The sequence below is a fragment of the Suricata suricatta genome, chromosome 12 (genome assembly GCF_006229205.1).
Source record: "Suricata suricatta isolate VVHF042 chromosome 12, meerkat_22Aug2017_6uvM2_HiC, whole genome shotgun sequence".
NCBI lineage: Eukaryota > Metazoa > Chordata > Mammalia > Carnivora > Herpestidae > Suricata > Suricata suricatta.
In genome coordinates, this window is record NC_043711.1 from 62160555 (window position 1) to 62183098 (window position 22544).

At 42.2% G+C, this 22544-nt stretch overlaps 3 long non-coding RNA genes across 7 annotated transcripts in view; 1 reads left to right on the top strand and 2 right to left on the bottom strand.

Moving 5' to 3' along the window:
* The window catches only part of LOC115274247, a 30040-nt gene extending 29793 nt beyond the window's left edge, over window positions 1-247 (bottom strand). For both annotated transcript variants that reach the window (XR_003901162.1, XR_003901161.1), the window contains exon 1: window positions 157-247. This is a non-coding gene — a long non-coding RNA (uncharacterized LOC115274247). The remainder of the gene's footprint in view (window positions 1-156) is intronic.
* A 69-nt stretch (window positions 248-316) lies between these two features.
* Window positions 317-10688, top strand: LOC115274244. 4 transcript variants are annotated; one of them, XR_003901158.1, is made up of 5 exons: window positions 317-574; window positions 5904-5980; window positions 8850-8974; window positions 9284-9390; window positions 10416-10688. It is a non-coding gene; the product is annotated as an uncharacterized LOC115274244 (long non-coding RNA). The 4 variants fall into 4 exon arrangements; XR_003901156.1 differs by having other exon boundaries at window positions 8854-8974; XR_003901159.1 differs by lacking the exon at window positions 5904-5980.
* Window positions 8177-21600, bottom strand: LOC115274245. The gene is made up of 5 exons (XR_003901160.1): window positions 21554-21600; window positions 11629-11825; window positions 11090-11138; window positions 8617-8716; window positions 8177-8338 (listed from the first exon to the last, which is right to left on the bottom strand). It is a non-coding gene; the product is annotated as an uncharacterized LOC115274245 (long non-coding RNA).
* Window positions 21601-22544: the final 944 nt, after the last annotated feature.

The window sequence follows — 22544 nt, forward strand, 5'->3', positions numbered from 1 at the left end:
CTTCTAGTTTTATTTGCCCTAACTTGTCTTTTTCTCTCTGGAGGCTTGTAGATTTTTCTCTATTCTTGGTGGTTAAAGGGAAGGCTAAGGTGCCTCCCCTTCAGGAGCAAGGTGCTCGTTCCCCGAAATGTTGGGAGAATTGCTGTCATTACTCACAGCTGAGACCCTCTGGGAATTGACCTCAACCAAAGGGATCACTCTTGAAGGCAGCTTGCATCTGTCGTCTGGCGGTAGAAAGCTGCGTTACCTTGACTCAATTCAGAATGATGCCAAAAGAGGCATTCCAGCTCTAGAACTCCCTGTGGGATCAGCTGAGGCTTTGCCGTGCCAGACAACACCCACCCCACCCTACACCCAGGAGCTGCCTCTACCTTCCCACCTGGCCTCCGGAACAAGAACTGGGGTCAAATCCCACATAACCAGTGGGGAAAGTGCTGGGTCTGCTGGGTGAGGAGAAGCACTAGCCAGTGATGGAGCTGCAGGACCCAGCCGTCATGTGCCAGCAGGAGCCAGGAGGTAGTCATGGGACTGCGCTCTGAGAAGACTGGACCCAGCCAGTAGCTCAAGAATTTGAGTAAGGGAGACTTCACTTGTATGGGCATGCTCACTCATGACGTGGATTTAATATCCAGCAAGGATCCCGCAAGTTAACACACTGCTAGGGTGACTTAGAAGTCTGTAAGAAGTGGTTTCCCATACTAAGTGCAGTAGAAATGCCAGAACTAGGATCAAACAGCTCAATGAAGTGATCACACTGGAGCATATATACTAGTTAAAGTCAGACACCCACTAGATGACCCACAGAACATGCCAGTTACCAAAACTGTTAGGAGTGTGCTGCTGAAAGGGAACCTCTAATCTTTGAGAAGCTTAGTAGCAACTATTCTGCGTAGGGCAGGGCTGATGACAAGAAATGATCGTACAGAAATGAGCTCCCTGATAGCAATGAGGATGAGGGGATCCTGAAATAGTAGAAACCAAGTGGCAGCACTTAGTATTAGAAGTTAGTAGGTGGGCCCAATTACTGTAATAAGTGGCACAGCAGACAGGGCAGCCAGGGCCCCTTGAGAGCTATGGAGAGGGTGTTCTGAGGGGCAAAATAGTTGGACAGACATGTTGATGTGTCTGCAAGACCACCCTCAGATTCAATGATTCACTAGGACTCGTAGAACTAAGAAGAGCCATTACACTCATGGTTACAGTTTATTACAGTGACAGGATACAGAGTAAAATCAGAATCAGGAAATGGCACATAGGCCAGAGTGCAGGAGAGACCAGGTGAGTGCTTCCAGTCATCATCTCCCAGCAGAGCCATAGGAACAGTACTTAATACTCCCACCAACACATATGAAGTTGTGCCAACCAACATATGAAGTTGTGCCAGCCTTGATGTCTAGGCTTTTTCTGGGGGGTCTCTCATGTAAGGCTCGGGTGTCCACATGGCTGACCTTACTTAGTCTCCAGCCCCTCTACAGTCAAATTCATACAATGTTGCTTAAGATCCCCCCCATAAGTCACATTGTTAGATAAACTGAACCAAGGCACCAGTATAAAGACACCCTTACCAGGCAGGATATTTCCAGAGCCAGTCAAGGACCAATTTCTTTGGAATATACACAGTTTGAACATTCCAAACTTTCTGAGTTAACCCATTATTGTACAGCAGCCTACAGTTGTCCAGCTGAAAAGAAAGCAAGGATGGATGATCAGGAGACTGAGAATAGGTTTCCGAAGAAAGGTCACAATCCCTTGCCCGTTTCAGGACTTGGACCAATTCTGAATCCTGAAGCACAATGAATGAAGAAGAGCCTAGGCTCCTGGGTAGAAGGACCCTGATACTCTATAGCAATTGTATATGCCAGTCCTTCCCTAAAGGGATATACAGCCACCTAAACTCAGGTAATTTTAACTGGAGAAAAGGAATACCCAAACTCTTAAAGGACTATTCAACACAGGGTCTGAATTGGCACTGATACCTGGGGCCCCAAAACATCATCATAGATCCTTGTTAGAGTGGGTGCACATAGGGACCTGGCAACATATGGAGCCCAAGACAGATCCAGCTCACAGGTGGGTCCACTGGGCCCATTGACTCACATGGTAGACATGTTCAAGTCCCTGAAAATATCATTGGCATGTATATAGTTGATAGTTGCGGAACCTTCAGACTTTTTCCTTGAACCACAGGGCAAGAGCTATGATAGTGACTGAGGCTAAGGGAAAGACCTGAAAACTGCTTCCTCTCAGGCTGATCAAATAAAATTTAAAAACTCACATTCCAGTGATAAAGGCAGAAATTCATGCTATCCCTTAGAGATCAAAAGGATGCAGTGTTGGTGGTCCCAATGATATTCCCACTTAATTCATCAGTCTATCACTTAATAAAGCAGAACAGGTCTTGGAGGATGACTGTGGACTAACATAAAATTAACCAAATAGTAACCATGATTATAGTTCTTTGCCAGATGCAGTATTTTCCTAGAGCAGATTAACTCAGGCTAAGGTACATACCTTTGGTCTGGGGAATGTGTTCTGTTCCATTTCTATTCAAAGAAGGGTCAGAAACTCCTTGTATTCACAAGGAACAAATAATTTGTACATTTACAGTTTTGCCCTGGGGCAATGTTAATTCTCCAGCCCTCTATCATGACCCTCCTCTGAAGAAATCTGGAAAATCCAGACATTCTGCAGAGCATCACATTTGTCACTGATATTAATAATTTAATGTTAATCAGACTAGTCAAGCAAGAAGATCAAGGCATTGGTTACACAGGTACATCTCTGAGGGTGACCTCAGATAAAATAAAGAAAGATAAGATATATGAAGAGGCAAGATCTTGCCATATCTGTAAAACTGTTAATGGCCCACAGGTCTGGGGCATGCCCAGACAAATAAAAGATAAACTATTATAACATACACCCTTCATCACTACAATGAAATCACAATGCCATGTTGGACTCCTTCAGTTCTGGAGACAGTAGATTCCACAACTGGTAATTTTCTCTGATCCATTTATTGAGTGATATGAAAGGATACCAACTTTAAATGTGGTGCAGAACAGGAAGGACTTAGCAGCAGGTGAAATCTGCAATGCAAGCCACTTTGCAGTTTCTACAATACAACCCAGTAAACCTTACTCTTCTCGGGTTATTGGTAATGGAAAAGATGCCAGGCAAAATTCATGTGAAGATCCAACGGGATGATCACAGAGTAAACTCCTAATGTTCTGGAGCAAGGCCATATCACCTGCAGCAGAGATCCATATGTCATTCAAATAGAGATCCTGGTGTGCAATTTGGCCTGAGTAGAAGTTGAGTGACATGTGGCCTAGAGTAGGTCACCATGAACTGGGATCTGCCAAACCTACTAAGTCATAAGGTAGGCTGGTCCCAACAACAATCTGTTGTGAGATGGGAGTGGTGCATACATAACTATGCATGAGTAGGAAAGAGGGCACAAGCAAACTGTTCAAGTGTAGTAGCCTGAAATCCCACATCACTCAATATTGTTCCAAGTGACAGAAGATGGAAGAGATTGAGTTTGGTTCATGGATAGATGGGCTTGTATACAGATGCAAGATGAAAACTGGCTACACACATACTATAGCCCCATTCAGGGTGGTCTTAAAAGACAGCAGTGAGGGGAAATTCTTACAATACCAGAGTCTCAGGCTGTGTGGAATGAGAAGTAGCCTGAGGAAAGAATATACATGGGCTCATTGCAGTGGTAGATGATTTGGCTGATTAGGCAGGGTCTAGAAGGAGGAATATTAGGAATAAAGAGGTATAGAGAACAGACAAGTAGGTGGGCCCACAGGAGTAGGCACCACGTATGAAGATCTTGGCTTCACACATGAATATCCACCAGAGAGCATCCAACCTAGAAAAGACACTAAGCTACCAAGTATATTTCAGTCGGTTGATATCAGTTCCAGCGTCTGTCATCGGCCATCCCAGTGCTAGCATAATGGGTACATTAATGGACAATGGTGACAGGGATGGAAGCTATACATGGACCCAACAGCAAGAGTTCCAAATGACCAAAGCTGATCTACTGCCAAAGTCAAATGCCCAATTTGCCAGGCATATAACCAAAGCTGAGTCCCCATTCTGGCACCCTTCCTAAGTGACCATGAGATACTTGGTGGCAGGTTGATTGTATTTGACCCTAATCTGGAAAAGGCAGTGATTCATCTTGACTGGAAGCAACAAATATTCTGGGTATGAAACTCTTTTCCAGTCTGCAGAGCAACTTGGTCAGCACCACTATCCATCTTACATTATTTGATCTACCAACATGGAATACTGCATTATACCACCTCAGACTCAGAGATCCACTTTGTAGCAAAGGAAGGACACATGGTGGTAGGATCCAGTAGTCCTGTCTGCACCACTTACAAGCTGCTGGCCTTTTTTGGGAGGAGGAAGGAGTAGGGATGAGCTCATGTTTAATTGTGACATTTTAAAATTGGGCAAGTCTTTGATATCTAACCCCCCACCACCACTGCCATCAAGTGATGCAAATGCAAGGGCCTTTTGAAGGCACAGCTAAGTCTCCAGCTTGGAGAAGATGCCCTACTACAATGAGATTCCTTTCTCTAGGATATAGTATATGTCTTAAATCAAAGACTATTACATGGTGCTGTGTCCCCTGTAGACAGAGCCAAGGGATGAACATTGACATGTGTTCCAGTGACCAGCATGGGGATGTCGTGCTTTTAATCTTGAAATTTTAGACTTTCATGATCGAGAACTGCATCACCCAACATAGTAGCCACTATTCAAATGTAACTCTTTAAATTTAAATTAAATAAATAAATGTTAAAATTCATTTTCTCAATCCCAATGGCCAGATTTCAAGTCCTCAATAGCCACGTGTGGTTAAGGGCCACCACGTTGGATGGTGCAAGTATAGAACATTTTCATCATTGCAGAAAGTTCTGGATAGAGATCCTGGTTCCCAGATTGGCAGCACTTCTTCTAGGAGAAACAGTAAGAGTTCCACTAAATTTAAGCTGCAGTTACTGTCATCTCACTTTGAATTCTATGCACTAAGAGCCCAGCAGGCAAGAAAAGAGGTCACTGTCCTGGCAGGCAGATTATCCATGTCCGCAGAAGGAGACAGGGCTGCTGTTATACAATTGAGGCCAGAGGATAGTATGTTTGGCAGCCAGGTGATCTATGGGGCCATCTCTTGGTTACTCACACCCTCCCCAATTGTGATGGTAAATGAATAAATGTATCCATACCCAAGAAAAACCAAGACCAGGACTCAGAGCCCTCAGGGAAGAGAGTCTGGGTCACTATACCAGAGAAGCAATTTTAGGCCAGTAGAGGCACCAGAGGTAACAAGAAGTAAGGGTATAAAATAGAGGAGGGAGATTGTGAGAATCAGCTACAGCCTCAAGACCAGTTGGAGTGGTGGGGATTATAGCTGATATCACTACCCTTCCTCTTCTATGTTTTCCCAGGAAAAGTTCCCAACCAGAATCCCACACAAGCTTGTTCCCAGGTGGGGGGAATGTCTATTCATTTAGCAACTGGATTTGAGCAGCACAAAGCGGTGCACCATCAGATTCCCTTTATTTATTATTTTTATATATTTTTAAATTTATGTTTATTTATTTTTGGAGAGTGAGAGAGCCTCAGTGTGAGCAGGGGAGGGGCAGAGAGAGAGGGAGACACAGAATCTGAAGGAGGCTCCAGGCTCTGAACTGTCAGCACGGAGCCTGACATGGGGCTCAAACTCATGGACCATGAGATCATGACCTGAGCTGAAGTTGGACGCCCACTGACTGAGCTACCCAGGTGCCCAACCATCAGATTCCCTTTAAAAACCAGGCCTCTTTCCCTGCTGCCAGAGGTATTGATTGCCGATGGCTAACAGCTAAATTTCTCTCTAGGAATTGCCATGACTAACGGGAGCCACTTTGCCCAAGGTTACAAACACTCCCCGAAGGCAGCTCATGTCCAGTGACTTGTGAGTAAAGGGGCACAAAGGTCTAGCTCTTTTGAAAACTTAGTTCTTTAACCCTAGAACCCTTTCATGCAATTTATTTATTTATTTATTTTCAATATATTCTTTTTTTTAAAAAAATGAGTATGTTGACACATACATTACATTAGTTTCAGGTGTACAACATAGTGATTCAACAAGTTTATACATTATGTTAAGTTCACTCACAAATAGCTACCATATGTCCTTGTATATCACTATTACAATACCATTGATTATATTCTTTATGTTGTATCTTTTCTTCCAGTGACTTATTCATTCCATAACTGGAAGCGCTTATCTCCTATTCCCCTTCACCAGTTTTGCCTTCATCCATGTCATTTCAAATGGCACAATCTCATTCTTTTTCTGTCTGTGTAATATTCCTCTGTGTGTGAGTGTGTGTGTGTGCATTGCATCTTCTTTATCCATTTTTCTATTGATGGGTACTTAGATTGCTTCTATATTTTGGCTGTTGTAAATAATGCTGCAATAAACATAGGGGTTTATATATCTTTTCAAATTAATGTTTTTGTTTTATTTGGATAAATAGCTAATAATGGAATTATTGGGCCATATGGTAATCCTATTTTTAATTTTTTTGAGGAACATCCATACTGCTTTCCACAGTGGCTGCACATTCCAACAACAGTGGAATGCACAGTTTCTCTTCATTCTCACCAGCACTTGTTATTTCTTGTCTTTTTTATTTTGGCCATTCTAACAGGCATAAGATGACATCTTGTAATTTTGATTTGCATTTCTCTGATGATTAGTGATGTTGAGCATCTTTCCATGTGTCTGCTAGGCCATCTGGATGTGTGTCTTCTTTGGAGAAACATCTATTCAGATCCTCTGTCCCTCTTTTTTAAAAGTTTATTTATTTATTTTGAGAGAGGGAATGGATAGAGAGAGGAAGAGAGAGACTCCCAAGCAGGCTTCATGCTGCCAGCACAGAGCCCGATGCAGGGCTCAATTTCACAAACCATGAGGTCATGGTCAAGATCATGAGATCAATTTCATGAACCATGAGATCAAAATAAAGAGCCAGACACTTAACCAACTTAGCCACCCAGCTGTCCCTCTGCCCATTTTTTCATTGGATTGTTTGGTTTTTTGATGCTGAGTTGTATATGTTCTTTGTATATTTTGGATATTAACCTCTTATCAGATTATCATTTGAAAATATCTTCTCCCATTCAGTAGGTTGTCTCTGTTTTAGCAGTGGTTTCCTTCAGTGTGCAAAAGCTTTTATTTTAATGAAATCCCAATAGTTTGTTTTTGCTTTTGTTTCTCTTGCCTTAGGAGACAGATCTAGGAAAATGTTGCTACAGCCAATATTTTCTTCAATTTTTTCCTCTCTTTCTGAGCTACTATTTGGGATTAGACTTCTGCGACTCTTGCTATGGTCTCACATTTTCTAAGGCTTTGCCCTAGGATCTAGAAGACTTTTTTCCATTTATCTTTTAGCTCATTTGAAGTTTTTACTTCTATAATTATTTTTTTTGATTTCTAAGAACTCTTTCTTATTTATCCTATTGCTCCTTTTACTCATAAAACCCTGTTCTGGTTGTATAGATATAATAAATTTGTTTTGAAGTTCCTTTCTTTGTTTCTTCCAGACTCAGTTTTTCCTTTATATTGGCTTTTCTCATAACACAGCTGATTTCTGTCTCCTTGCTGTTGAGACTGCTGGTCAATATTCTGATCAGGCTCTCTCTTGGGTGGAATGTGCACCTGAGCACTGTGAATGCTAATAATTTTGCTCTAGAATACTGTGAGCAACATTCTCCATTTGCCCTTCCTTCCACCCTGTCCCAATACCCTCCTGATGTCTGCCCTCCCAGTTGTGTTTGGTCAACAAGGCATGCTGGTAAGAGATGAGACGGAGGAAACACAGTATGGTCTGGGTAGTTACTTTCCTGTTTTCCTCCCTGTGTGTTGTTTCAGATTGTCTGCCCTCATCAACAGAGGATCTCAGATCTTTTCAAAATGACTCAACATCCACCTTTGGCTGACTGCTCCCTGCTATTGTCTGTTCAAGCTGTTATGACAGCCCTGCTGCTTCTGGCCTTGGGTCCAGCACCATCCCTTGTCTTCACACTACCCCACACTCATTTTCCTTATTAGGGTTTCTCTTACCCTGATCTCCCTAGGAGGCAGAGCCTGAGGCAACAGGTTATTTTTATTAGAGAGCTCAATCCCAGAGCAGAGGAATAAAGAAATGGAGCTAAGTAGGGAAGGTTGATACAAAGATGAATGATGGTGCCTGCTGGCACAGAGTGCAGCTGGTTGCTCAGGTTCACAGGACTGAGTTCCTAGGTGGGGTGCAAGTAGGTCAGGCTGTCCAGGAGAGAAGAGAGGCAAGAATTTAACCACCATCTCCCACTTGTCAAAGAGCTACTCCACAAGATGTTTATATTCCTGCAGTTTCAGGAGGCACATGGTGGGCTCCAAACATGATCTCATGGTGTTCCAACTCAGTATGTTAATTAAGACTGGAGCAGGAAGTAAAAGGTGTGTTGTTCAGGTTTGAGGGTATGTTCTGGCAGACTGTACCAGTGTGGTGGTACTAAATGTTTAACAACTGCCTCTTTTAGTTCCATGGTATAAATACTCACCATGACTGACTTCAATGTAGACATGGAAAAGGGTGCACTATATGGTGTGTTCATCATACAGATACAATAGACATCATATACAGATACAATAGAATATACTCTAGAAAAAAAGAATAGTAAAATAGAAATTAATGAGTTTGGAATATTTATTACCTTTGTTTATAATATAATTTATTTTGTCATAAGTTTATATAATTTAATTGTTAAATAATGGCTATTTTAATCCTCCCAAGCTAGTAAGGACTGGCTACACACATCACTGAACTGCACTCACAAAAAGAAAGTTGGAGCCAGTCAAGTGGCCACTGCAGCAGTGGATAGACCAAAAGACACATAGGGCCTGAAGGACCTGAAGCAGGTGCGTGAAAGGAGTCTGGTAAGGCCCCTGCAGGCAAGCCCACATGCAGTATTCTAACTGGGGTGTCGGGACCTGATGATACAATTGAGTAGGTTTGGGCCAACTGGCAAGTTACACACTCTGCAGAGGCCAGAATTAGGAAGGCTTTACTCAAGAGATACTGACATCCACTCATGAGAGCACACCCTTCTCTGTACATCCAAATTTTTCAGGGAAGGGTCCCCACGTTTTGAGGGGGTTTCTGTGCACTTGAGAAAGGGACTCTCAGGAACACTTATGTAAATATTCCTTCACTTCCACTTTGTCCAGTCCCATTCCTCATTTCCACTTCCACCAAACCTGCCAGTTCCAAGACTGAAGTCCTTGGAATCCCAGCAACCATTCTGGCCCCCACTTCCCAACAATGATCTCTGAAGGTGAGTGGGAAGCTGCTTTTTTCACTCTGTTTTGTCAGTCCACACACTTCCTGTGTTTGCCAGTTCCAAGAAAACTGTTGGAATCTCTCTATCACCTGTCAGTAACTTTCTAGGTCTCTTTAATTTCATGGGTAAATTTATCTAATTTTTTTGCACTATTAACATTTTGCCTCATTCAGGAATTAGGAAGCATACAAGACAAACACCTATATGGTACACCATTTGTTTTTAACTGAGAAAGACTTACATGTGACTAAGTAAAGCACATGAGTGAATGTTCATGAATGTGACTACTTATTTATATCATTACTTATGAGGGAGAGAAAAGCAAGCCGACAAATTAGTAAGCACCTTTGAACTAGCAAATGATCACCTGTTTCTCAGCAGATAACACTATAAAAAACTTGACTCAGTGAAAACATTTCAGTGCACTTGAAATCTCAAACACAGACTTGATTTCTGACCTATGGCAGCTCATTAAACTTGATTGGGGTCAAGCTTCCCATCTGTTAAATAAGCTAATGGTACTTCTGAACATGACATGAACTTCAATTATGGAGATTGTTCCCAAAGATTTATTGGATAGTTATTATATATAAAACCCTAAATTAGGACCTAACAAATTAAAAAGAGGGATAAAAACAATGAGAGAGAGAGACTGAATTCCTGTCCTTAATATAAAAGATGCCTATTTTGAATAAGGAGATGTTATGTTAATTGACTGATAGAGATTATGAAGAATAATAGCAAAATATCAAATCTGCCAAACCCTAAAGTGACATCACTAAAAATCTGCCTCATGTTTTCATCCTGTTTTAAATTCTAACCTCATCATTGTGTTAGAGGGACTTATTTTTTTTCTTATTCAAATGTAATTAACATAGTGTTATATTAGCTTCAGGTATACAATGTATAGTAATTCAACACTTTTACACATTACTCAATGCTCAGTATGAGTGTACTCTGAATCCCCTTCACCTATTAATTATCCAACTGAATTCCTTCTCTTCTTTCATTTTTCTCAGGAAATAGAGCACCGTAGCCATTCACTTAGAATGCTGATTCACCCACGGACTCACTCTTCCTGTAAAGCAGCTTTCCTCTATTTGATAAGGTGATTTCTAAGCAGTAGGATCTCAGAAGACTACAGTCTGCAGGTACAGCCTGCCTCCTGTGACCAGGAGGCTATCCAATCATTGCATTGTTTGTAAAGATCTTTCTCTTCCTGGGGACTAATATCTTTGAATAAAGATAATATCTTCAAAATAAAGGTCCATATGCCTATAGGAGGCTGAGAAGTCTACTGCATCCAAATGCTGTGTTGCTGTGGCTCAGAACTACAGTGCCTACCAGGTGCCCAGAGACAGCTGAGATCAGACCCCACCTCCTATCCCAATGCAGAGGCCTGTCCATCTGTCCTGACTCCTGGTGGATATACTTTGAAGATCATTATAAAGCTTTTTAAAATCCACCAAATGAAAATATATCACTGCCCTCTTTTTTATTTGCTCTTGTCTTAGAGCAAACTGAGAAAATGAGTCTGAGGATTCAAAAGTGCAGTAAATTAGCTGGATGTCAGCCATGTACACAAAGGTAGGAGTGGCTGTTTCAGCACAAGCCAGAGTGAACAAGCTATTCATTTTAACAAGAAAATTATAGACTAGCATCTATGAATGCATTCAAGTTTAGGTTCTCTTACCAGTTCCTGGATGGTATTCAGGGCATTCATAGCCATGTATTCTGTTGGGCTAAAACAAATAGTTTTAAAAATTAAAATGCTCCCTTCCCCCCCCCCCTCATTTCCAAATCTTAATAAAGCATCAGTCTCCACTTTGTGGAAAGGAAACCCAAGCAGAGGAATGGAGTGTGTCTCATAAAATTTTTTTCAGGGCGCCTGGGTGGCTCAGTCGGTTAATCCTCCGACTTCGGCTCAGGTCATATCTCATGTTCGTGGGTTCAAGCCCAGTGTCGGGCTCTGTGCTGACAGCTCAGAGCCTGGAGCCTGCTTCCGGTTCTGTGTCTCCCTCTCTCTCTGACCCTCCCCCTCTCATGCTCTGTCTCTCTCTGTATCAAAAATAAATTAGAACATTAAAAAATATTTAAAAAATTAAATAAATAAAATTTTTTTCAAACATAGTTCCAGTGTCTCACAGAAATGGGGTTACCAAGAGCCTTGTCTGGGTTTCTGAGTTCAGACCACTGTCTACTCTCCAAATTAGTGAAATATGGTCTCTTTACCTGCAATGATTTTGACACTTCCTTGCCCATTAAGTTGTTCAAGAAGATCTCAAGGGTAGAAAGAGGGAGAACCAGAGAGAAATCCTGTCCTTAACCATGTTAAAAGGTTGGGAGGAGGAAGCAATCAGACTTGATGGTAGACTCCCTTTGGGAGGAAGTAGAAGATGCAGATCATTGGAATTGGCATGTTGGCAAACCTGGATTGGAATCAGAGATAAGTGTCCATTTGGTATTATCTTGAGTTAGGACTAAAAAATAAGTGACACAAAAACTGAAAAGAAATATTGGAGCCAGCATGGAGACCCCTCAATGGCAACCATACCTACTAGCAATTGGATCATCAGCTATAAAAGAGATCCAAACCCTGTGTCTTGTGAATAATTAGGTGATAATTCTCTTATGGATAAGAATTCAGGAGGTCAGCTCTCTAGCACTGGTCTGACAGTTTCAGGGACTCAGGTTCCATCTACCTTTCTGCTCCTCCACTCTCAAGGCTATATGTTGGCAGTAGGAGCTCCCACCATCTTGTTTATGTTGTAGGTTTGATTCTGAGAAGAAAAAGGGTAATAGGTCACACCCCTCCAGATGAGTTATCTCCCTAGAAGAGTTTTCTTACAGAGGTCCCAGTGACTCCATGTACAGTTCATAGACCTGACTGCAAGGGAGGCTAGCAAATGCAATCTTTTAACAGGGTATTGCTTCCTGGGATAAACTCAATGTTTTAAGACATGAATGAAGAATGGATACTTGGCTAGGCAAATTGGGTGCTAGTCTTGACCTCACCAACCTAAGGAGTGCAGACCATTTTCTTTGGCCATGGGACGTTGTTGGAGGATTCTGGGGAGAGAGGGGCATAGATTGGGTCAAGGAGATGAATGTCTGAGTGTGTGGGGAGCAAGTAGAGAGGGATGAAAGGGGGGCAATGCTGTATGGATGTGCATGGAAAGGAAAGTGGACAAATACACTTCAACCACTCACAGCCACCTGGGAAACGGGGGCAGATGGCTGGTACTGCTTTAAGAAATGCCTTCCCTGTAGCACCTGAGATTAAGAACCTTGACAGTTAACTGAATGTCGTTAGATAGAATATGAAGAACAATGTCAGCTGTCATGTGATTGGGAATTTTATCTTTTGATTAAAACAAATAAATTCCTCCCATAAAGCTACCCTAAAACACTTTCTCTTCTGTCCTTTACATTCATTTTGACACTAACATAGCCTTTTATAATTGAATAATATTGAAATCTTCTTCAATTTAAACTCTGTACAACTGAACTCAAAAATTTTGTCATCCTTAGCATATCAGCACAAACTCATATGGAATTTGTAGTCATGATTGAACAGGTATTTTGATTAGTGAGATGTTCACGAGCTTTATGACTCAAAAAACAAAGTCCAAATGCACAAAATAAGCACAGCAGTTATAAATAAAGAGTATGAGCTAATGTGCACGTTTACAACGAATCATAGAATCCATGTATATCTGATGTGACTTTTGAATACAGTTATTCTGACTCTAACAGACTTCTTTCAAGTTTTACTATCTGAATTTGGAATATTGGGATTTCTGAGATGTTTCAGTGGTTTATGGAGACAAAATGATGCAGTATTTGAAGCTGGAGTTGTTCTGAAAATGGCCATGGCTTCCTGCTTTGGCTCTCCACACTACAGATATTTGGAATTATAGGGTTTATGTTTGAACTACAATAATTTTCTTTCATAAAGGGACTCATAAGTGGTATGATGTTGTTCATAGTCATCAACACTGAAAGTCAAAAGACTGGCACTATTTCAAGGAATAATTTGCAGTGACCAGTGTTCAGGTCACAAAACTCTGAGTACTTTCAGAGGCTGAGCTACATGAAAAGAGACATCACCATGTTTACTGTTTAGAGGCCAGCAAAAAATAAATCAACCCAGTCAGTCAAGCATCCAATTCTTGATTTTGGCTCAGGTCATGATCTTACAGTTCATGAATTTGAGCCGCACATCAGGCTCTGTGCTCACAGTGTGGTGCCTGCTTTGGATTCTCTCTCTCTCCCTCTCTCTCTCTGCCCCTCCCCCACTCACTCTCTCTCAAAATAAATAAACTTAGAAAAAACAACAGATCAATCCACAGGAAATCTCATGTTGGCCATTGACACATCCCCTCACCTCAGTAAGATTCATATGCTTTCTTTTTTTTAAATGTTTTTTTTAAATTTATTTTTGAGAGAGAGAGAGACAGCATGAGCAGGGGAGGGTCAGAGAGAGAGGGAGACACGAAATCCGAAGACAGGCTCCAGGCTCTGAGTTAGCTGTCAGCATAGAGCCTGATGTGGGCCTCGAACCCACAAACTGCAAGATCATGACCTTAGCCGAAGCCAGACGTTCAACTGGCTGAGCCACCCAAGCGCCCTAAGACTCATATGCTTTCAACTTCATAAAAGCATCTTATCTCTAGTGTTTTAAAACTTAGGTCTCTTGTGACCTCACTTCCAAATGCACATGTAGGAGTAGAAGAGAATTTTGTTCATTACTTCACCCAATCACATCCATCCTGGGAGGAAGAGTCTTGGTTTGAGATGGGCACTTTGGTCTCTTTTTTATTTATTTATATTTATATTTATTTATTTATTTATAATTTTTAATTATAAATATTTATAAAATTTAATTATACCAATTTTAAATGCTTCTCTTTGTCAATGAATTTCTGGCACAACATCTAGTTTCATTCAGTGAAAAACTGAGATTTACAAATTCCAAAATCTCTGCAGATCAGTGAATGATGTGTTAAACAGGGTTTCACAGCTAGACAGATGGAGGCAGCTCTTCAGTGCCAGTGGCTGCAGAGGCGAGGGCTGGGAATGCAGGGCCCACTCCAGGGGATTTTATCACAAATTCTAACAGTAAAAAAGGCAGCAGATGCTCATTCATTCTCAAGAGTGATGGTTATTCTTTCTAACAGAGATGTAGCCCGACTTGCCTACAAAAACACATTATTAAAAACAAAACTAGCAAAATTCTGGTGAATTTTTGGTGGCTGAGGGTCAAGTTTTCCTTCTCTGGCTTTGCTCCGCCCCTCTTCCATCACATTCATGCCAAACTCTATCTGTACGATATCTTGTTCAGGAAATAGAGGGCCAAGTGGTGGCATCTTTTGGCTTTCTGTACCCTATCAACCCCCCCACAAAGCCATCACAAATTAACATAGTACCCACGTGATATAGATGTGCTTCTCATGTTAAGGTAGCCCTGATATAAGTCCACCGAGGGCTGCCTGGGTTGATCAGTTGGTTGAGCATCAGTCTTTGGCTCAGGTCGTGATCTCACGGTTGATGAGTTCAAGCCCTGCATCGGGCTCTCTGCTGTCAGTGCAGCACCTGCTTCAGATTCTCTGTCCCTTTCTCTGTCTTTCTCTCTCAAAAATAAATAAACATTAAAAATATATAAGTTCCCTGATCCCCCTTCCAACCAGATGGCTGCCCTTAAGCCCAGCCTGCTTAGAGAATTAAATTTATCCTAAGCTGGCAGAAGAGTCTTATCTCTTACATCACTACAAAGCTGATGAATGACCATACCTGAGGACCAGTCACCAGCCAGATATCTGGGCAGCAACGAGTCTGCTTGTCTTGGAAATCCAAAAAAAGCCAGCCAAACTCTAAAACTTTTATGATGGCAAGAGTGAGAGCCATTGTCTGGAGTATGAGTGAAGACCCTGCCGGACCCTGCCAAAATGCCTAAAGCAAAAGTTTGCTTCCTGCCAGGAGTGGGCAAGAAGAGGGCAAGGGCTCAGTCCAGCAACACAGGGTTCCTTCCTCAGCATCAAGAGGGAGGGCCAAGAGTGGTTAATGTGGGGACATGCTATGGATTTCTGCCCTCAGTCAGTAATAGCAGGGGAGACCTTCGTCTTACTTGCAGTGTGCTCTTTGGAGAACAACTGCAGTAAAGATCCTGGGAAGAAGCTGAAACACATATAGTGGGATTTGTTGATTTGGTAAATCCTAACTGGCCACCGATCTGAGTCACACATCATGCTAGGCACAGGGGATGCAGCTCTGAGTAGAAATGGTTCCTGACCCCAAGGATCTTCTAGGTGGCAAGAAAAGAGAGGCAGTGAATAGTGTGGCCAACTGAGATCAGCCATGTTGGGTGGGAGCTCTTAGCGGAGGCCACCGAGGAAGATATCTTGTGCCACATCCTCTCAGCCTACCTTGTGCCCACTTACAGCTGGCGGCCAGTTTCTATGCACACTAACAGCTTCTCACCTCCAGCATCTGCTTGCCTTTCCCTTCTTTCCCATTTGAGGGCTGCAAGACACTCACTACCCATAGTGCAACATTCAACCAGTCGGTGGATAGTTTCCCTGGCTTCCTTCCTGTTCAGTGGGGAATTCTGAGGCATGCCCCACACAGTCTCCTAGAGGGTCCCAACAGAAGTGAGCCCCAATTACCCATAGCAGTAACTCATTCATTGACAAATCCTGTATTGATGTCCCTAGCTCACTTATACACTCCTTCCAGCACATCCTGGGCCCCCTCCCAGTTAGTTGCTTGGCTCAAATCCTTATCTCAGGCTCAGCCTTTAGGGGTTAATCTACCTCAGGCCAAGAATCTGAAACAGCACAGGGCACATGGCACTTTTGAACAAGTTAGAAGATGGCACTGACAGGCTGAATGGACAGCCATTGTCAGGGGTGCCCACATGGTCAACAGAGAGTGGCCCAGCTTGGATGCTGCCCCACCTGCTCCCTTGAAAAAGCAACTTTGTGCAGGTGGCATTCTGATGAGTTTTACACAGAAGTTCCTCTGGGGTGGTAGTGGAGACTTACAAAGGATCTGAGGAATTTTTACATCTATAGTACTTAAGATGCCTTATCTTTTTCCTGGTGACCATGGGATGGGTACCTTTCAAGTCATGCCCCTGGCACCCACCCCAATGTTCAGGCCTCAGAAAATACATCCCCTAACTTCCCCCAGACATGAAAACAATGGCATAGTCCTTTAGGCAAACTCCATAGGCCATTAGGGTTTCAGAATTTAAACAGTTCAGACACTGGAAGCATAAAACCCTACATATGTGCCATATATGACATATCTACCACCCCAGCAGTGTCTGAGGCTATATCTCCTAACGCAACAGTTTAAAGTTTCTGCACCTTCATGGCACCTGGGTGACTCAATCAGTTAAGTGTCCAACTTCAGTTCAGGTCATGATTTCATGGTTCATAAGTTTGAACCCCACATCAGGCTCTGTGCTGATAACTCAGAGCCTGGAGTCTGCTTCCAAGTCTGTGTCTCCCTCTCTCTCTCCCCCCCTCCTGACTCATACTCTGCTCTCTCTCTCTCATAAAGAAAAACATTTACAGTTTCTGTACCTTCATGTTGAGCACACATTTGCCCCAACTCTACAGTAACTTTTGGTTGTCAGACCATATCAAATCTTAAATTGCAAGTGCAGGATTGGGGAGGTATTCAACATCCCTCCCATCCAAATCCTGTCCCCTCAAGGCCCACTACCTGCCCTTCCTCTTTCTTCTGAAAGACTCATGGGGCTCAGACTATAAATAAAGCCCAGCACCTGATATGACTCCATCCTATTAGTATCATTGTTTTTCATACCTTAGTCCTATCATCCATCTATTGTAAGTATCCTTGAAGGCAGAAATCATGTTTTGTGCACCATGCTGCATTTGGCAGTACTCTCTCAGTTGTAGAAAAAAATGGATTCATTTGAAATTTTTAAAAATTAGAGTTGATACATGCTGTGACATTAGTTTCAGGTGTATAGCATAGTGATCGGACAAGTCTATACATTACTCTGTGCTCATAAGTATAGCCACCATCTGTCACCAGACCATGCTATTACAATACCATTGACAATATTCCCTATGCCCTGCCTTCATCCCTGGGACTTACTCATTTCATAACTGGAAGCCTGTCCCTGCTACTCCCCTTCATTCATTTTGCCCATCCTCCAACCCCCTCCCCTCTGGCAGCCACTGGTTTGTTCTTTGTACTTATGGGTCTGTTTCTGCTCTTTTTTATTTTTTTTGCTTCTTTGTTTCATGTTTTTTAGATTTCACATATACATGAAATCATATTTGACTTTTAAAAACTGAATTTTTGCAGGGATAGTCTCTGAATCAGGTCCACCTGGATTGAGGGGCTCTATTATTTCATCAGAACTCTATCTTACTGTCCTTTCTGTGCCTAGGGCCATTGCTCCTTCTTTGTTGGTATCATTTTGACCAAGCTTTCTCTTTGTGATTGCCCCTAGATGCTGGAAGTTTACAACAGCTAGCTGAGCAATCCCCAGGGAGAAGAAATAGCTTCTCTGTCATGATGTTTTCACAAGGAATCCCATCAATCATTCCCATTGGCCAGCTTGGTCCTAGACCAATCTCCGTAGCCAAGGGTGGTGGTATTCTTCTTGACCAAATGTACATCCTTGTTTCCCCATGGAACAAGTGCTTCCAGACATTTTTGATAGAATACAAAATGGCACAACCCCCAGGAAGGTGCAGTTATATATACATTTCCCTTTTGACCCAGAAATCCCACCTCTAGGAAACTTGAACCATCAAATGCAATGGCAAGTGAATATAATACATGTGCACAAGGTTATCCATCACAGAGCTATTCACAATAACAAAAGACTAAAAATAATCAAATGTCCATGAACAGAGACTGATTTAATAAACTAAGGCACACCCATGAATGGAGCTACTAAAAGAAACGAATATTATGATAGTTAATTTTATGCATCAACTTGATTGCCCTCATATTTGGTCAAACATTATTGTGGCTGTGGCTGTGAGGGTGTCTCTAGATGAGATTAACATTTAAATTGGTAGACAGTGAAGCAGGCCGCCCTCTCCAATGTGGGTGGGCCACATCCAATCAATTGAAGGCCAGAATAGGACAAAAAGGTTGCCCTTCTCCTGAGTTAGAGAGAATCCCTTCTGCCTCTCGGCTTTTGAGCTAGGACAGTGCTTCTTTTCCCCTGCCTTTGAACTGGAATGTTTGACATTGAGACAGTGCAAGTAAATATCAGGGCTCTGTTTGCCGAGTCCCTAATACTGGTGACTCTCAACACCACTTCCTGAAATCAATGAACATGTTAATAATTAATCTCTTTATGAATGTTGATGCTGCTGGGGTTATTCATCCTGGAAAATGAGAAATTATTCAGATTGGTATCAATCTATACATAAGGTTGAAAGCATGGCTGGTGATAGGCACGGGAGGGGAAAAGAGCACAACAGTTGTCCCACTCAGACCTACGAGATGGTGAAAATCTGAAAGGCAGAAAATTATGCAGGTCTAGAAATACCTAGTCAAATCCAGGAAAGAATCTGTGAATCTGAAGCAGGGACTTGTCAAAGTCTTTCTTAATTTTTGAAACACAGCAGGCTCAGAAGCCACAATGTGCAAGTTTTGACACAATATCTTCTGAGAAATTAGGCCATTTTAAACTCATCCTACTGTTAAGCTAGCTTGCACCCGACTGCTTAAATTTCTTCATACACTTTCAAATCATGACACTGCAAGGGATTACTCTGATATTTGCAGTAATCCGTCCTCCCATGTAATAAAGCATCTCATGACAAATCACTAAAAATATCTGCTGCTTCATTAAAAGCAGATCTCTGTTTGGTGATGCATGCACAGGATGGTGGAGTGGGGGCTTGTGATAGGCCTTCCATCCTGCTAGTCCCCGGCAAAGTTGTAACAGGTGCTGCCAATGCACTAGTGACACACCAGAACCCTTAAATGCACGTATCTAGCCTCCAAGGTCCTCAAAAGTGGTTTTAGATGATTATGCCCCATGGGAAAACAGGTCAGAATTACTTCCACCGTTGTTTGAGTCCATTTGTATTTTGTGATTATGTGCCAGGTCCCTAAACATGGCAAATATTACCTATTTGTAGTGGACTTAAAATAGGTAAATGGGAACCTCACTGGTAAGACTAAACCCCGCCTGAGGGTCCAGCAACTCCTTTGCAGTGAAGCCTTGAGGGAGAACCCTCAGAGTCTCAGTCCTGATATGGAGGAAAGGGGCTCATGTAGCACTCACTGGAAGATTCTCAGTCTCAGGAAAGGTTTCATACTTTGTCCTTGGATGGGACAATCCCAAGGCATGTTCCCAATGAGACTGTGCCCCAGTTTCCCATGGTGATAGCCTCTTCATTAACACACACTGTATTGGCTACCCCTCTACTTTCCTTTCCTTTTCTACTTCTCAGCTTCCTGGGATGAGCTGCTTATATTTTTCTCAGGTCTGATTCTCAGAGAACCAAGTCAAGATAGTCCCAGAGGCCTACAAACCCTCTGAGCCCAGAGGCACATGAGAGCGATTCCAGGCTCTCCCACCATAGAGAAACCACTGGAAGCCATGTTAGTATATGTTAGTACTCATGTTAGTGAGGTAAACCAGAGCCCAGAGACAGAAATAGCAAGAATGGTAATATGGGGGCTGAATTATGTTGAGCCAATTGCAGACAGAGACTGAGATTTCATTTGACTGCAAGTGTGCCAGTGAGCCCACCTGAGATCAGTGGAACTGTGGGCTTCTGGAGCAATAACAAAGGGAGATTCTTTGGACCACAGGGTGGCTTAGACCACAAGCAGCAATGGTAACCGCTACATGATACTTGTTTTTTTTTTTTTATTGAGATATAATTGACAAAACCGCATGTATTTAAAGCATACAGTGTGATAATCAGATATACAAGGAAAAAGTGCCCCTCCATGTTACCAAACAATGAAGAAAATTGTGGAAGGCCACTGCTTCAAATAAGGTGGAGGATGAGCGGTGGAGGCCAATGCTGATCTGCAGTTTTTCAGTGGAGGCAATCTGATGCTTCCATGTCACTGTGATGAGAGAGAACTGACGGAAGATCTGGCAGCAGGAGCAGCCACTAAAATACCAGACTCCACAGAGTGCAATACACCAGCCTGGTAGCGCCATCTATCCTCCAAACTGTAACTTCTTGGTTCTCAAAAATTCTCCGTGAGGCGTAAAATAGGAGAAAACATTTGCAAAACAAGTATCTGAAGAAGATTTGTATCTAGAATAGATAAACAACTTTTGCAACTGAATATTAAGACAATTCAAGTTTTTTAAGGGAAAAATTTGAACAAGCACTTCACAAAAGAAGGTTTTAAAATGGCAAAAGATGCATTAAAAGATGTGCAACATCATTAGTCATTAAGAAAACACAAATGAAAATCATATTGAGACACCACTACAAATCCACAGGTACAGCTACCATTAAAAAGACTGTGCTGGCAAGGATGTGAAGAAACTGGAACTCTCCCACTCTGCTGATAGAAACGTAAAATTGTACAACCTCTTGGGAAAATGATTTGGCCATTTCTTAAAAAGTAACATGCTTTCCATATAATCTAGGTTTTCCATATCCCAGAGAAATGGGAGCATATGTCCATCCAAACATGTAAACATGAATGTTCACATCAGGTTAAAAGGCAAACTGGACAAAACTGAAACGTTCATCAACAAGTGAATGGATAAGCAAATTTTAGTATATCTGTATAATGAATATTATTCAACAAAGAAAGTAACAAACTACTAATACACAAAACAAAGTTGAATCTGTAAATTATGGTGAGTAAAAGAAGACATATGGTACATACTATATATCCCATTTCCATGTATATAAAATGGTAGGGTATGCAAAATTCACCTAAAGTGACAAAACAGACCAGTGGGTACCTGGTGATGAGACAGTTGAGGGAGAGAAGGATTACAGGGGCATCAGGGAACTTTTGAGAAGGATGTCTATATTCATTATCATAACTGTGATGATCTCGTGGATATATACATGTGCCAGAACTCATCCAATTGTTTGTTAAATTTTTTTTTTTTCTCCTGAGGCGCCTGGGTGCCTCAGTTAGTTAGGCATTTGACTCTTGATCTCACCTCAGGTCTTGATCCTGGGGTCATGAAGTTAGAGCCCCTCCTTGGACCCTGCACTGGGCATGAAGCCTACTTAATAAACAAATAAGTAAATAAGTAAGTAAATGTGAAAGAAAAAATCTCCTCAGACTGATAAAGGGGTGTGGCACACTTGGAATTTTATTCTGGAAAATTCTAGTCCTTACCTGGCATTCTTAGAGAGGTGTTCTTCCAATTCTTCCAAATTGTCTTTTGTAGACAAAGTGGAATGGAGTAATTATGTCTTTGAGCTGCATTCTGCTGTAGGCCTGGCAACTTTAGAACCTAGAATCAACCTCTGTCCCTAGCAGATGAGGAAAATGAAAGGCAGTGTGACTGCTCCAAGGTCACTTATCAGGTCACAGCCAACCCAGTAGTTTGTCTTCCCAGATCCCAGCTGTGGACCTGTTCTCTGGTCACCAGGTCACCTGGCTTCCCAAGCCCTATGTATCTGTCCATTGTTTTTCTGGTGTGTGTTTTCCCTCTGAGTGCTGGATTGAGACCATTTTCTCTAAAGTTCAGTTTTTAAGGATACTCTTAGAAACCAGTCTCAATTTTCAGTGCAATGGTATTCCTCCTTCCTTTGTATCCCCAGGTCACAGATAAGCAGCTCTCTCGTCCTGCTGAGCCGCTTTGATCATTGGTGCCTTTATCCCAAATCTATACCCAGCCAGCTTCACCCCTCCAGAGCCCTCATGAGCCCCAACTCTGTATGGGTAATCTGTAAATCAGTCCGACATACATATGCTTAGCCAGAGTCATAAATGCCTTCATTATTCGGGACCACCCAGCTAATATTTTATCTTCAATATGAATGCCTGGCTCCACAATAGCCCTGTTGTTCTGCACCCTTAGGCTGTGGCGAAGCCGGACCATAATCTCCCTGTTCATAAAGGACCCACAGGGTTCAGATTATCCTTTCTACTTTTGTGAGCACTTGTCAAATCCTTTGGGAAATCAGTGTAGTTTACAGCAG